Genomic DNA, 12,500 nt, shown 5'->3' with positions numbered 1-12,500 from the left:
CGCGTGCCACATGCCGCCGAAATATGGGTGTCGGAGAAAACAGAGTGCCGCGCGTAACGAGGGGCGCGCGTGTTACAGAGAGATATGCCCAAACGCATGAAAGTGTACGCAGGTGTCCTAAGGCAGTTTTTTTTTTTTTTCCTCATTTTGATGTCGCCCCGGCTGACGTGGTTTTCGTTTTTCCGTGCCGCCCCGGCTGACGCGGTTTTCGTTTTTCCGTGCCGCCCCGGCTGACGCAGTTTTTGCGCCGCCCCGGCTGACGCGGTTTTCGCGCCGCCCCGGCTGACGCGGTTCCGACTTTGCACTTTTTGGCTCACCCCGGCTGGCGGCCCACTCACTCGATCGCCAGGTCTGTTTGCCCCGGTGGTTCCACCGCCAGGCTTAAGCGCGAACTTTTTTTGTTTGTTTTCTTTTGATTAAGCGCAAGCTTTTTTCTTTGTTTTCTTTTGATTAAGCGCGGGCTTTTTTCTTTGTTTTTTTTGCATTCGCCCCGGCAGACGCGGTTTTTGCGCCGCCCCGGCTGACGCGGTTTTTGCCGCCCCGGCTGACGCAGTTCGGACTTAGCACTTTTCGGCTGTGCCTGGCTGGCGGCCCACTCACTCGATCGCCATGTCTGTTTGCCACAGTTTTCCCGGTGGTGCCGCACCCGGGCTCGCCCCGGCTGACGCGGTTTCGTGCCGCCCCGGCAGACGCGGTTTTCGCGCCGCCCCGGCTGACGCGGTTTCGTGCCGCCCCGGCAGACGCGGTTTTTTGCCGCCCCGGCTGACGCAGTTCGGACTTGGCACTTTTTGGCTGAGCCTTGCTGGCGGCCCACTCACTCGATCGCCATGTCTGTTTGCCACAGTTTTCCCGGTGGTGCCGCACCCGGGCTCGCCCCGGCAGACGCGTTTTTTTTTTCTTTCGCCCCGGCTGACGCAGTTTTCGCGCCGCCCCGGCAGACGCGGTTTTCGCGCCGCCCCGGCAGACGCGGTTTTTTGCGCCGCCCCGGCTGACGCAGTTCGGACTTGGCACTTTTTGGCTGAGCCTGGCTGGCGGCCCACTCACTCGATCGCCATGTCTGTTTGCCACAGTTTTCCCGGTGGTGCCGCACCCGGGCTCGCCCCGGCTGACGCAGTTTTCGCGCCGCCCCGGCTGACGCGGTTTCGTGCCGCCCCGGCAGACGCGGTTTTTTGCGCCGCCCCGGCTGACGCGGTTTTTTGCCGCCCCGGCTGACGCAGTTCGGACTTGGCACTTTTCGGCTGTGCCTGGCTGGCGGCCCACTCACTCGATCGCCATGTCTGTTTGCCACAGTTTTCCCGGTGGTGCCGCACCCGGGCTCGCCCCGGCAGACGCGTTTTTTTTTTTTTCTTTCGCCCCGGCTGACGCAGTTTTCGCGCCGCCCCGGCTGACGCGGTTTCGTGCCGCCCCGGCAGACGCGGTTTTTTGCGCCGCCCCGGCTGACGCGGTTTTTGCCGCCCCGGCTGACGCAGTTCGGACTTAGCACTTTTTGGCTGAGCCTGGCTGGTGGCCCACTCACTCGATCGCCATGTCTGTTAGCCACAGTTTTCCCGGTGGTGCCGCACCCGGGCTCGCCCCGGCTGACGCAGTTTTCGCGCCGCCCCGGCTGACGCGGTTTCGTGCCGCCCCGGCAGACGCGGTTTTCGCGCCGCCCCGGCTGACGCGGTTTTTGCCGCCCCGGCTGACGCAGTTCGGACTTAGCACTTTTCGGCTGTGCCTGGCTGGCGGCCCACTCACTCGATCGCCATGTCTGTTTGCCACAGTTTTCCCGGTGGTGCCGCACCCGGGCTCGCCCCGGCTGACGCAGTTTTCGCGCCGCCCCGGCTGACGCGGTTTCGTGCCGCCCCGGCAGACGCGGTTTTCGCGCCGCCCCGGCTGACGCGGTTTCGTGCCGCCCCGGCAGACGCGGTTTTTTGCCGCCCCAGCTGAAGCAGTTCGGACTTAGCACTTTTTGGCTGAGCCTTGCTGGCGGCCCACTCACTCGATCGCCATGTCTGTTTGCCACAGTTTTCCCGGTGGTGCCGCACCCGGGCTCGCCCCGGCAGACGCGTTTTTTTTTTTTCTTTCGCCCCGGCTGACGCAGTTTTCGCGCCGCCCCGGCAGACGCGGTTTTCGCGCCGCCCCGGCAGACGCGGTTTTTTGCGCCGCCCCGGCTGACGCGGTTTTTTGCCGCCCCGGCTGACGCAGTTCGGACTTGGCACTTTTTGGCTGAGCCTGGCTGGCGGCCCACTCACTCGATCGCCATGTCTGTTTGCCACAGTTTTCCCGGTGGTGCCGCACCCGGGCTCGCCCCGGCTGACGCAGTTTTCGCGCCGCCCCGGCTGACGCGGTTTCGTGCCGCCCCGGCAGACGCGGTTTTTTGCGCCGCCCCGGCTGACGCGGTTTTTTGCCGCCCCGGCTGACACGGTTCGGACTTTGCACTTTTCGGCTGTGCCTGGCTGGCGGCCCACTCACTCGATCGCCATGTCTGTTTGCCACAGTTTTCCCGGTGGTGCCGCACCCGGGCTCGCCCCGGCAGACGCGTTTTTTTTTTTTTTTCTTTCGCCCCGGCTGACGCAGTTTTCGCGCCGCCCCGGCTGACGCGGTTTCGTGCCGCCCCGGCAGACGCGGTTTTTTGCGCCGCCCCGGCTGACGTGGTTTTTGCCGCCCCGGCTGACGCAGTTCGGACTTTGCACTTTTTGGCTGAGCCTGGCTGGCGGCCCACTCACTCGATCGCCATGTCTGTTTGCCACAGTTTTCCCGGTGGTGCCGCACCCGGGCTCGCCCCGGCAGACGCGTTTTTTTTTTTCCTTCGCCCCGGCAGACGTGGTTCCCCCCCCCCCCCTCCGTCTTTCTTTTTGTTTTTTTTTTTCGCCGCGGCTGAAGTGGATTTTTCGGTGCCTCGACGCCCCGGTAGTCGCGGTTTTTCCGTTTCCGCACGGCCCCGGCTGACGCTGCTCGGTCACAGTCGCCTTTTGTGGTGATTGCAGACTTCTTGAGCGCGGGTGTTTTTTTTTTTTTGTTGTTGTTGTTGTTTTATTACGCATTCGCTCCAGCAGACGCTGTTTAGACTTTTTGTTTCCTCTTTTATCCTGCGACGAGGTGACGAGGTTTATTCGGTGCCCCGCCGCCCCGGCTGAAGTGATTTTTCCTGTCCCGTGCCGCCCCGGCTGACGCGGTTGGGACTTCGCGTTTGTTCGGCCGCCACGGGTTTTGGCGCACTCGCTCGGTTGCTTGTTGTTGCCACTTGTTGCGAACCCAGGTTTCTTGAGCGAGCGCGGGCGTTTTTTCTTCCTTTCTTTCTTTGTTCTATGTGTTAGCGAATCGGCCTTTAATATCACACGAGGACTCACAACCAACAATTTTCAGTTTGAAGTGTAAAAAATATGCAGGTGTTGACGTAACTGACTTGCCCCGTACCCTTGAGTACATCCATGAAGTTCTCGTAGTACTACTAAATCGCATTATTCCAAGTGGAGAAATTCCCATAAACTTGCAAACCTCTACACGAAAATCGGTGCGCGTGATAAAGTTGAAAATTATCGTCCGATATCAAATGTGCCTTCTATAACACAAATTCTAGGAAAAAAAAAAAAAAAACACTTGTTCGCCGTTTTCTGCGCCGTGACTGGCAGCACTCCGGCGAAGCGAAACGGGGTCGATTCGAGCACGATATCGGCGTCTTTCGACGTGCTCGCCGGCGACCGTCGCACGAGTACGTCGCACGAGCGCGTCTGCCGGGGCGCCGTTTGCGAAGCCGACGCAAAAGTGGGAACCGCCGCTCGGATGATCGCCGCTTTCGGCAGAGTGAGTGTTGGCACTCCGGGGAAGCGAAACAGCGTGAATGCGCCCACGAAATCGGCGTATTTTGAAGTGCCCGCCGGCGACCGTCGCACGAGTACGGTAAACCGCGTCAGCCGGGGCGTAGTTCGGGACGCCGACGAAAAAGTGGGAAGCGCAACTCGGATCTTCGCCGTTTTTGCAGGAGTGAGTGGCGGCCCTCCTGCGAGACCAAGAAGCATCGATTCGTGCACGAATTCGGCGCCTTTCGACGTGATCGCCGGCGACCGTCGCTCGAGTAGGGCAAACCGCGTCTGCCGGGGCGGGCTTCGGGACGCCGATGCGAAAGTGGGAAACGCTGCTCGGATGTTCGCCGTTTTTGGCCGAGTGAGTGCTGGCACACGGGCGAAGCCAAACGGGGCCGATTACGGCACGATATCGGCGTCTTTCGACGTGCCCGCCGGCGACCGTCGCACGAGTACGGTAAACCGCGTCAGCCCGGGCGGAGTTCGGGACGCCGATGCGAAAGTGGAGAACGCCGCTCGGATCTTCGCCGTTTTTGGAGGAGTGAGTGGCGGCACTCCGGAGAAGCCAAGGAGCGCCAATTAGCGCACGATATCGGCGTCTTTCGACGCGCTCGCCGGCGACCGTCGCACGAGTAGGGCAAACCGCGTCTGCCGGGGCGGGGTTTACGACGCCGACGCAAAAGTGGGAACCGCCGCTCGGATGTTGGCCGTTTTTGGCAGAGTGAGTGCTGGCACTCCGGCGACGCGAAAGAGCGCGAATGCGCCCACGAAAGTGGCGTATTTGGACGTGCGTGACGGCGACCGCTGCAGGAGTACGAAAAACCACGTCAGCCGGGGCGAGCGACACACGGCGGTCTGGGTGCTTATCGCTGCTATTATAGGGGCACCCCGGCAGACGCAGAAAAAAAAAAAAAAATTTTCGACCTTCTTTTTTGCTGGTCGAGCTCGGGTAACCCAGGTCGCAATGGGAGCCGCGCACGAAAGCGGCGTCGCGAGACGCGTTCGCGGTCGCTAGTCGCACGAGCTCGGCAACCGCGTCAGCCGGCGCGGAGTTCGGGATGCCGACGGCTAAGTGGGTACCGCTGCTCGGATGTTCGCCGTTTTTGGCCGAGTGAGTGCTGGCACTCCGGTGAAGCCAAGGAGCGCCAATTCGTGCACGATATCGGCGTCTTTCGACGTGCCCGCCGGCCACCGCCGCACGAGTACGGCAAACCGCGTCTGCCGGGGCGGGGTTCGCGACGCGTACGCAATAGTGGGAACCGTCGCTCGGATGTTCGTCGTCTTTGGCCGAGCGAGTGCTGGCACTCCGGCGAAGCGAAACGGGGCCGATTCGGGCACGATATCGGCGTATTTCGACGTGCTCGCCGGCGACCGTCGCACGAGTACGGCAAAGCGCGTCTGCCGGGGCGAGGTTTGCGACGCCGACGAAAAAGTGGGAAGCGCCGCTCGGATCTTCGCCGTTTTTGCAGGAGTGAGTGGCGGCCCTCCTGCGAGACCAAGAAGCATCGACTCGCGCACGATATCGGTGTCTTTCGACGTGCCCGCCGGCCACCGCCGCACGAGTACGGCAAACCGCGTATGCCGGGGCGGGGTTGGCGACGCCGACGCAAAAGTGGGAACCGCCACTAGGATGTTCGCCGTTTTTGGCAGAGTGAGTGCTGGCACTCCGGCGAAGCGAAAGAGCGCGAATGCGCCCACGAAAGTGGCGTGTTTGGACGTGCTTGACGACGACCACCGCAGGAAAACGAAAAACCACGTCAGCCGGGGCGAGCGACCCATGGCGGTCTGGGTGCTTATCGCTGCTATTATAGGGGCACCCCGGCAGACGCAAAAAAAAAAAAAAAAATTTTTTTCGACATTCTTTTTTGCTCGTCGACCTCGGGTGACCCAGGTCGCAGTGGGAGCCGCGCACGAAAGCGGCGTCGCGAGACGGCTTCGCGGTCGCTAGTCGCACGAGCTCGGCAACCGCGTCTGCCGGGGCGGAGTTCGGGACGCCGACGGCTAAGTGGGAACCGCCGCTCGGATGTTCGCCGTTTGTGGCCGAGTGAGTGCTGGCACTCCGGCGAAGCCAAACGGGGCCGATTCCGGCACGATATCGGCGTCTTTCTACGTGCTCGCCGGCGACCGTCGCACGAGTACGGCAAAGTGCGTCTGCCGGGGCGGGGTTTGCGACGCGTACGCAATAGTGAGAACCGTCGCTCGGATGTTCGTCGTCTTTCGCCGAGCCAGTGCTGGCAATCCGGCGAAGCCGAACGGAGCCGATTCGGGCACGATATCGGCGTCTTTCCACGTGCTCGCCGGCGACCGTCGCACGAGTACGGTAAACCGCGTCAGCCGGGGCGGAGTTCGGGACGCCGATGCGAAAGTGGGAAGCGCCGCTCGGATCTTCGCCGTTTTTGGAGGAGTCAGTGGCGGCACTCCGGTGAAGCCAAGGTGCGCCAATTCGCGCACGATATCGGCGTCTTTCGACGTGCCCGCCGGCCACCGTCGCACGAGTACGGCAAACCTCGTCTGCCGGGGCGGGGTTTGCGACGCCGACGCAAAAGTGGGAACCGCCGCTCGGATGTTCGCCGTTTTTGGCAGAGTGAGTGCTGGCACTCCGGCGAAGCGAAAGAGCGCGAATGCGCCCACGAAAGTGGCGTGTTTGGACGTGCTTGACGACGACCACCGCAGGAAAACGAAAAACCACGTCAGCCGGGGCGAGCGACCCATGGCGGTCTGGGTGCTTATTGCTGCTATTATAGGGGCACCCCGGCAGACGCAAAAAAAAAAAAAAAATTTTTTCGACATTCTTTTTTGCTCGTCGACCTCGGGTGACCCAGGTCGCAGTGGGAGCCGCGCACGAAAGCGGCGTCGCGAGACGGCTTCGCGGTCGCTAGTCGCACGAGCTCGGCAACCGCGTCTGCCGGGGCGGAGTTCGGGACGCCGACGGCTAAGTGGGAACCGCCGCTCGGATGTTCGCCGTTTGTGGCCGAGTGAGTGCTGGCACTCCGGCGAAGCCAAACGGGGCCGATTCCGGCACGATATCGGCGTCTTTCTACGTGCTCGCCGGCGACCGTCGCACGAGTACGGCAAAGTGCGTCTGCCGGGGCGGGGTTTGCGACGCGTACGCAATAGTGAGAACCGTCGCTCGGATGTTCGTCGTCTTTCGCCGAGCCAGTGCTGGCACTCCGGCGAAGCCGAACGGAGCCGATTCGGGCACGATATCGGCGTCTTTCCACGTGCTCGCCGGCGACCGTCGCACGAGTACGGTAAACCGCGTCAGCCGGGGCGGAGTTCGGGACGCCGATGCGAAAGTGGGAAGCGCCGCTCGGATCTTCGCCGTTTTTGGAGGAGTCAGTGGCGGCACTCCGGTGAAGCCAAGGTGCGCCAATTCGCGCACGATATCGGCGTCTTTCGACGTGCCCGCCGGCCACCGTCGCACGAGTACGGCAAACCTCGTCTGCCGGGGCGGGGTTTGCGACGCCGACGCAAAAGTGGGAACCGCCGCTCGGATGTTCGCCGTTTTTGGCAGAGTGAGTGCTGGCACTCCGGCGAAGCGAAAGAGCGTGAATGCGCCCACGAAAGTAGCGTATTTGGACGTGCTTGACGGCGACCGCCGCAGGAGTACGAAAAACCACGTCAGCCGGGGCGAGCGACCCACGGCGGTCTGGGTGCTTATCGCTGCTATTATAGGGGCACCCCGGCAGACGCAGAAAGAAAAAAAAAAATGGGGACATGGCGTGCGTCACCGTGCGGCTTCGCAGCGTTGCCGAAGTCGCCGAGCCCTTCGACTGAGCCGAACGGCGGACAGGGAACGTTGGTCGGCCGTTCTAACCTGTCGGTGCCACGCCGAGACGTCGTTAAGGAAAACCGCGTCGTGGGCCTCTACGACGCCGTCGAGTCGTTGTACGTTTGGTGTCCAGCGTGTCGGCGGCGAGTAGCGGACACGTCGTTCACGACTTCGGTCTTTCGCAGTCGACGCGAACTTGCGGAGAGTCGTGGTGCCTCACGTTTTCGGCAGAAACCGCGGCGGAATTTTCCCGTGCGTGCGCGCACGACCTCGGTGCTGTGCCGTCAGCGTAGTGTTGCACAAACTCGTGGCCTACCCAAGGTGCGGTACGTTTGCGGCCGTATCCTCGGTGGGAATTTCGTGAGTAGGGTCGCAAATTCTACGACCTCGGCGGGTTTGAGAGCGACGTAGACTTGTGGCACGCTCAACATGCCACACGTTTCGGGGCACACCCGCGGTGAAATTTTCTCGAGTACGCTCGTATTAGGGCCCAAGGAGGTCTGGGTACTTATCGCTGCTATTATGTGGGGGTTCTCGTGAGCGGCGTACGCGAAAGCGACCGGGTGTCTGATATGCGGCGGGCTTCGGCCTCGTCAAGCGTGTCCTCGGGTCTGCTCCAGGGGAATCCACGGCAGTCGTCTGCAGCCTCATCCGCTTGATGCGTTAGGGGCTGGTTGTCGGACGGTGCCGTTTTACCACGATATCGAGGTGTGTTCCGTGTCGTCCTCGGGCGATTCAGATGCGAAAGCGCCGAAGACGCGGGCGTGACCCGTCGTCTGGCGGCTTTGCAGTCTCGGCTCCGTTGCTAGTTCCGGCCGGTCCACCGACAGTGCAGCGGGCTTGGGCAACCCGCACGGCGCGACCGAGTCGATGCAACGAAAAAGAGCGAGCATGAACGTGCTTCTTGCCGCACGGCTCCCACTCGTCTTTCGGGAAGGTTGTGCCGTAGCGAGCTCGAACGCCGTCATCTCGGAGTGCAAAATAAGCGTGTTGGGGCGCCTGAAGGTGGCCTCCGCCGCACACAGACTGCGTCCGGCCCGCCGAGGGCGAGGACGGACGCGCAGTCGAACGATTACCTGGTTGATCCTGCCAGTAATCATATGCTTGTCTCAAAGATTAAGCCATGCATGTCTAAGTACATGCCGAAATAAGGCGAAACCGCGAATGGCTCATTAAATCAGTTATGGTTCCTTAGATCGTTTCTTCCTACTTGGATAACTGTGGCAATTCTAGAGCTAATACATGCAGTGAGCCTGGAGCCCTTTGGGTAACGGGTGCTTTTATTAGACCAAGATCGATCGGGTTTCGGCCCGTATTGTGTGGTGACTCTGGATAACTTTGTGCTGATCGCATGGCCACGAGCCGGCGACGTTTCTTTCAAGTGTCTGCCTTATCAACTTTCGATGGTAGGTTACTTGCTTACCATGGTTGTTACGGGTAACGGAGAATCAGGGTTCGATTCCGGAGAGGGAGCCTGAGAAACGGCTACCACATCCAAGGAAGGCAGCAGGCGCGCAAATTACCCACTCCCGGCACGGGGAGGTAGTGACGAAAAATAACAATACGGGACTCTTTTGAGGCCCCGTAATTGAAATGAGTACACTCTAAATCCTTTAACGAGGATCAATTGGAGGGCAAGTCTGGTGCCAGCAGCCGCGGTAATTCCAGCTCCAATAGCGTATACTAAAGCTGCTGCGGTTAAAAAGCTCGTAGTTGGATCTCAGTTCCAGACGAGTAGTGCATCTACCCGATGCGACGGCTCGGACTGAACATCATGCCGGTTCTTTCTTGGTGCACTTCATTGTGTGCCTCGAGATGGCCGGTGCTTTTACTTTGAAAAAATTAGAGTGCTCAACGCAGGCGAGTCGCCTGAATAAACTTGCATGGAATAATAGAACAAGACCTCGTTTCTGTTCTGTTGGTTTTTGGAATACGAGGTAATGATTAAGAGGGACGGACGGGGGCATTCGTATTGCGGCGCTAGAGGTGAAATTCTTGGACCGTCGCAAGACGAACTACTGCGAAAGCATTTGCCAAGAATGTTTTCATTGATCAAGAACGAAAGTCAGAGGTTCGAAGGCGATCAGATACCGCCCTAGTTCTGACCATAAACGATGCCAACCAGCGATCCGCCTGAGTTACTCAAATGACTCGGCGGGCAGCTTCCGGGAAACCAAAGTATTTGGGTTCCGGGGGAAGTATGGTTGCAAAGCTGAAACTTAAAGGAATTGACGGAAGGGCACCACCAGGAGTGGAGCCTGCGGCTTAATTTGACTCAACACGGGAAAACTTACCCGGCCCGGACACTGGGAGGATTGACAGATTGAGAGCTCTTTCTTGATTCGGTGGATGGTGGTGCATGGCCGTTCTTAGTTGGTGGAGCGATTTGTCTGGTTAATTCCGATAACGAACGAGACTCTAGCCTATTAAATAGGTGCGGGGTTCCCAGCACCTTACAACCTTCTTAGAGGGACAAGCGGCTCCTAGCCGCACGAAACAGAGCAATAACAGGTCTGTGATGCCCTTAGATGTCCGGGGCCGCACGCGCGCTACACTGAAGGAAGCAGCGTGTCTTTATCCCTGTCTGAAAAGACTGGGTAACCCGTGGAACTTCTTTCGTGATTGGGATAGGGGCTTGCAATTGTTCCCCTTGAACGAGGAATTCCCAGTAAGCGCGAGTCATAAGCTCGCGTTGATTACGTCCCTGCCCTTTGTACACACCGCCCGTCGCTACTACCGATTGAATGATTTAGTGAGGTCTTCGGACCGATGTCCGGCGCGGCCTTTCGGTTGCGCCGGTCTGTTGGAAAGATGACCAAACTTGATCATTTAGAGGAAGTAAAAGTCGTAACAAGGTTTCCGTAGGTGAACCTGCGGAAGGATCATTAACGGATTGTGAAGGGTGAGCGCCTCAGCTGCGTCTGCGCCCGACACTTTCTGCCGCTGACCCCGTTTGGACGCGGGGTCGGCTTTTCCCCACGGGGCTGCCTGAATGTGGAGCGGCACCCCGTGACAAATTGTTGCGCCCAGCGGACGCCAACACCGCGACCTTGGACGGTCGGCCAGGTGGCGGACGCGGGTACAAACGGCGCAACGCACTCATAGGTCGGCTTTCGACCCGCCACTGCACCGTGGCTCGAAGCGCTCGAAATGCGCGACCCGACCGCTGCGGGACCGCCTAGTACTGTAAACAGGAGCGGCGGAGCGCGAACGGCGAGTCGTGGTTACGTCGGTAGAAGGCGAGGCTGCGCGTTCCCGAAACGCCAGCCGAGTGCCCTCCCGACCGTTCGAGCGTGCAAGAACGAGACCCGACAATCGCGCGGCGACTGCCAAGTACGAGAGGAACGGCACAAGCGTCGGCGGTCGGTCAAGGAACTGGCGATGTGACGGGTCCGCTGTGCACCAGTGCATACCGTCCCGCCGTCCGCGGCAAGCGCCTCCGCGTCCTCGGGTGACGGAGGCTGCCGGTCGGTTCTTGCAGGCGAGGGATCTCGCTGGCACCGGTTCGCGTTGACGCGCGGCCGGTCATGGCACGGCGATGCGACGGCCGAGGTGCGCAGTACTCGATGGAGGAACCGCACGCTCCGATGACCGTCCCGCCCTCCGCGGCGTATGCGTACCGACCGTAATGGTTGCAGCAGCGCCGGCCGGCTTTTGAATTCGCCACACGAAACACGGTGCGAGATCGCGGTTAGGGGAGCGTCGACGTTGCCAGGCGTTTTGCTTGCTGCCGAGGGAAAGGCGGCACGGCCACGTCGCGCTCGTCGCGATTAGCGGGTCTGCGCGCTTTGGGAAGGTGCCGCAACGACTTGCCGAAAGAGGAAGCACGGAAGAACGAGGGACTTGGACGTCCCGACAATTGAACGCACTTGCGGCCAGGCCCTTGCTGGCTTCGTTCTTCCGCCTCGAGTAGGCTCGTACGCGGCTCCGGCGCCGAAAGTGGTCCTTGGCACCGACTTCGGTGGACGTGGGAAGTGCCGCGCAAGTACGGCGCGCCTGGCTCCACCTGTTGGCTAAAGTAGGCAGCCGGATCGGCATTTTGGTGTGCGGTGGCAAACCGTGGATGCGAAAAAAGCTTGTGCGATTTCGTGGAACAAAAAGCGGGGGTCCCCCTTTTTATGCGGAGGAGACCGACCCGCCCGCCGTGGTGAACCGCGACGCCACGGTAAAAACGGGAGAGGCTTGTCGATGGGACCGTGCATCCCGCGCTCCACGGAGGCCGGGAGGCGGCCGCCCGAGGAAATGTGTAGCCGTCGAGGCCCGCATCTGCGTGCACTCTTATCCAAATGGGTGTACCGCAGGCATTTTCTGGTTAGGCGGGCCAATGAGAGCGAGCACACAACGATACCTACGGGTCCGGCTTGGAGAACCGGCTTCGACGCCTCCCGAGTATTTATAGAGGGGTGGACCACGAAAGCACTCGCAAGTAGCGGAAGCGAAACGCCGTCCGAAACACACCGTTTGCTCGATTTGCGGCAGCCGAAAAAGGCGCGGCAGAGTTTTGGAGTCCAAGCGTGCGCTGAAAAGCGCCCTTCTTGGCCACTGTTTGGCCGAGTGCCAGAAACGTTTGGTTTTGACTGTACGGAATTGAACAAACACTTTTTCACGACTCTAAGCGGTGGATCACTCGGTTCTCGGGTCGATGAAGAACGCAGCCAGCTGCGAGACTTGGTGTGAATTGCAGGACACACTGAGCACTGATTCTTTGAACGCACATTGCGGCCTTGGGTCTTCCCTTGGCTTCGTCTGTCTGAGGGTCGGATCACATATCAAGAGAGCCTTCGGCGCACAAGGGAACGTGAGCCGTCGACTCGTTTTGACCGCGTCGGCAACACGGACAGCACGCTGAACACCTCACAGCGAGCGCCAACAGCGGCCACTCAAGGGCGAGACGGTGGCGACCGTCGTGCCAGAGCCCAACCGAAACGGGGGCGACCGACTGCATT

At 60.5% G+C, this 12,500-nt stretch overlaps 2 non-coding genes across 2 annotated transcripts; both read left to right on the top strand.

Moving 5' to 3' along the window:
• Positions 1–8,627: 8,627 nt before the first annotated feature.
• On the top strand, positions 8,628–10,442 carry LOC142792029 (small subunit ribosomal RNA). Its single transcript, XR_012890593.1, has one exon. It is a non-coding gene; the product is annotated as a small subunit ribosomal RNA (ribosomal RNA).
• Positions 10,443–12,161: 1,719 nt separating this feature from the next.
• Positions 12,162–12,314, top strand: LOC142792012 (5.8S ribosomal RNA). Its single transcript, XR_012890577.1, has one exon. It is a non-coding gene; the product is annotated as a 5.8S ribosomal RNA (ribosomal RNA).
• Positions 12,315–12,500: the final 186 nt, after the last annotated feature.

Source organism: Rhipicephalus microplus, unplaced genomic scaffold (genome assembly GCF_043290135.1).
Source record: "Rhipicephalus microplus isolate Deutch F79 unplaced genomic scaffold, USDA_Rmic scaffold_201, whole genome shotgun sequence".
Taxonomy (NCBI): domain Eukaryota; kingdom Metazoa; phylum Arthropoda; class Arachnida; order Ixodida; family Ixodidae; genus Rhipicephalus; species Rhipicephalus microplus.
Note: the sequence above shows the minus strand (reverse complement) of the source record. Positions and strands in the feature narration are given on the sequence as shown.